Source organism: Arachis stenosperma, chromosome 6 (assembly GCF_014773155.1).
Source record: "Arachis stenosperma cultivar V10309 chromosome 6, arast.V10309.gnm1.PFL2, whole genome shotgun sequence".
In the NCBI taxonomy this organism is placed as follows: Eukaryota; Viridiplantae; Streptophyta; class Magnoliopsida; order Fabales; family Fabaceae; genus Arachis; species Arachis stenosperma.
Window position 1 is genome coordinate 78,518,438 of NC_080382.1, and position 3,716 is coordinate 78,522,153.

Sequence of the window (3,716 nt, forward strand, 5' to 3'; positions counted from 1 at the left end):
TCAGTTGCTCGTGGGGATGATGGAGCGTTGAATGAACTCCAACCATCCTCTAGCCACAGACTTGAGGTCCAGTCTTCTTAGTTGAACCGGCTTGCCTTTGGAGTCTCTTTTCCATTGAGCTCCTTCCACACATATGTCCATAAGGACTTGGTCCAACCTTTGATTAAAGTTGACCCTTCTAGTGTAGGGGCGTGCATCTCCTTGCATCATGGGCAAGTTGAACGCCAACCTCACATTTTCCGGACTAAAATCTAAGTATTTCCCTCGAACCATTGTAAGATAATTCTTTGGGTTTGGGTTCTTACTTTGATCATGGTTCCTAGTGATCCATGCATTGGCATAGAACTCTTGAACCATTAAGATTCCGACTTGTTGAATGGGGTTGGTTAGAACTTCCTAACCTCTTCTTTGGATCTCATGTCGGATCTCCGGATACTCATTTTTCTTGAGCTTGAAAGGGACCTCAGGGATCACCTTCTTCTTGGCCACAACATCATAGAAGTGGTCTTGATGGGCTTTGGAGATGAATCTTTCCATCTCCCATGACTCGGAGGTGGAAGCTTTTGTCTTCCCTTTCCCATTTCTAGAGGATTCTCCGGCCTTAGGTGCCATCTATGGTAATGGAAAAACAAAAAGCTTATGCTTTTGCCACACCAAACTTAAAATATTGCTCGCCCCCGAGCAAGAGAAGAAAGAAAAGAAGAAGAAGAAGAAGAAAATATGGAGGAGAAGGGAAGGTGTAGGTTTCGGCCAAGTATAAAAGAGGGGGTTATGTTGTGTGAAAATGAAGTAGAATGGAGGGGTATATATAGGGAGGGGGGAGAGGGTAGGTTCGGCCATTTAGGGTGGGTTTGGGTGGGAAAGATTTTTTGAATTTTGAAGGTAGGTGGGGTTTATGGGGAAGAGTGGATGAATGTGAGTGGTGAAGGGGGTAATTGGGAAGAGAGGTTGAGGTGATTGGTGAAGGGTTTTTGGGAAAGTGTGTTATAGGATTAATTAGTAGGTAAGGTGGGAATATGTTAGGTGGGGATCCTGTGGGGTCCACAGATCCAGGGATGATCCTGTGGGGTCCACAAATCCTGAGGTGTCAAGGATTTACATCCTTGCACCAATTAGGCATGTAAAATGCCTTAGCATACCATTCTGGCGTTTAAACGTCGAAGTGATGCATGTTCTGGGCGTTCAACGCCCATGTGCAGCATGTTTCTGGCGTTGAACGCCAGTTCCATGCTTGTTACTGGCGTTCAGCGCTAGCTTTCCTCAGGGCACATTCCTGGCGTTCAAAAGCCAAGATGTTGCGTGTTTCTGGCGTTCAACGCCAGATCCATGCTCTGTTCTGGCGTTGAACGCCAGTCAGATGCTCCTTACTGGCGTTTAAACGCCAGTAAGTCCTTCCTCCAAGGTGTGATTTTTCTTCTGCTGTTTTTGATTTTGTTTTTAATTTTAGTATTTTTTTCGTGACTCCACATGACCATGAACCTACTAAAACACAAAATAACAATTAAATAAAAATAAAATTAGATAAATAAAAATTGGGTTGCCTCCCAACAAGCGCTTCTTTAATGTCAATAGCTTGACAGTGGGCTCTCATGGAGCCACAAAGGTGATCAGGTCAATATTGTGAACTCCCAACACCAAACTTAGAGTTTGGATATGGGGATTCAACACCAAACTTAGAGTTTGGTTGTGGCCTCCTAACACCAAACTTAGAGTTTGATTGTGGGGGCTCTGTTTGACTCTGTACTGAGAGAAGGCATGCTTTCTCTCCAGTGTTACAGAGGGATGGCCGTGTGCCTTAAACACAAGGTAGTCTCTATTCAATTGAAGGACTAATTCTCCTCTGTTAACATCAATCACAGCACCTGCTATGGCTAGAAAAGGTCTTCCAAGGATGATGCATTCATCCTCTTCCTTCCTAGTGTCTAAGATTATGAAATCAGCAGGGATGTAAAGGCCTTCAACCTTTACTAACACGTCCTCTACTAATCCATAAGCTTGTCTTATTGAATTGTCTGCCAATTGTAATGAGAATAGAGCAGGCTGTACCTCAATGATCCCTAGTTTTTCCATTACAGAGAGTGGCATAAGATTTATGCCTGACCCCAGGTCACACAGAGCCTTGTTAAAGGTCATGGTGCCTATGGTACAGGGTATTAAGAATTTACCAGGATCTTGTCTCTTTTGAGGTAAAATTTTCTGAACCCATGCATCTAGTTCACTAATGAGCAAGGGAGGTTCACCTTCCCAAGTCTCATTACCAAATAACTTGGCATTCAGCTTCATGATGGCTCCTAGATATTGAGCAACTTGCTCTCCAGTTACATCTTCATCCTCTTCAGAGGAAGAATAATCTTCAGAGCTCATGAATGGCAGAAGGAGATTTAATGGAATCTCTATGGTCTCTATATGAGCCTCAGATTCTTTTAGGTCCTCAATAGGAAACTCCTTCTTGTTTGAGAGACGTCCCAGGAGGTCTTCCTCACTAGGATTTTCGTCCTTCTCCTCCCTTGTGCATTCGGCCATATTGATTACATCAATGGCCTTGCACTCTCCTTTTGGATTCTCTTCTGTATTGCTTGGAAGAATACTCGGAGGAGTTTTAATGACTTTCTTACTCAGCTGGCCCACTTGTGCCTCCAAATTTCTGATGGAGGACCTTGTTTCACTCATGAAACTTAAAGTGGCCTTAGACAGATCAGAGACTAAATTTGCTAAATTAGAGGGGTTCTGCTTAGAATTCTCTGTCTGTTGCTGAGAAGATGATGGAAAAGGCTTGTTATTGCTTAGCCTGTTTCTTCCACCATTATCAAAGCCTTGTTGAGGCTTTTGTTGATCCTTCCATGAGAAATTTGGATGATTTCTCCATGATGAATTATAGGTGTTTCCATAAGGTTCACCCATGTAATTTACCTCTGCTATTGCAGGGTTCTCAGGATCATAAGCTTCTTCAGAAGCTGCCTCTTTAGTACTGTTGGATGCATTTTGCCATCCATTCAGACTTTGAGAAATCATGTTGACTTGCTGAGCCAACACTTTGTTCTGAGCCAATATGGCATTCAGAGCATCAATTTCAAGAACTCCCTTCTTCTGAGGCGTCCCACTATTCACGGAGTTCCTCTCAGAAGTGTACATGAATTGGTTATTTGCAACCATGTCAATAAGTTCTTGAGCTTCTGCAGGCGTTTTCTTTAAGTGGATGGATCCACCTGCAGAATGGTCCAATGACATTTTGGAAAACTCAGATAGACTATAATAGAAGATATCTAATATGGTCCATTCTGAAAACATGTCAGAAGGACACTTTTTGGTCATCTGCTTGTATCTTTCCCAAGCTTCATAGAGGGATTCACCATCTTTTTGTTTGAAGGTCTGAACATCCACTCTAAGCTTGCTCAGCTTTTGAGGAGGAAAGAATTTATCCAAGAAGGCTATGACCAGCTTATCCCAGAAGTCCAGGCTATCTTTAGGTTGTGAGTCCAACCATGTTCTAGCTTTGTCTCTTAGAGCAAAAGGGAAAAGCATGAGCCTGTAGACTTCAGGATCTACTCCATTTGTCTTAACAGTCTCACAAATCTGCAAGAACTCAGTTAAAAACTGATAAGGATCTTCAGATGGAAGTCCATGAAACTTGCAGTTCTATTGCATTAGAGCAACTAATTGAGGTTTCAGCTCAAAATTATTTGCTCCAATGGCCAGAATGGAAATGCTTCTTCCAT

At 42.7% G+C, this 3,716-nt stretch overlaps 1 non-coding gene across 1 annotated transcript; it reads left to right on the forward strand.

Moving 5' to 3' along the window:
* Nucleotides 1–3,286: 3,286 nt before the first annotated feature.
* LOC130937709 (small nucleolar RNA R71) lies at nt 3,287–3,390 on the forward strand. Its single transcript, XR_009068913.1, has one exon. It is a non-coding gene; the product is annotated as a small nucleolar RNA R71 (small nucleolar RNA).
* Nucleotides 3,391–3,716: the final 326 nt, after the last annotated feature.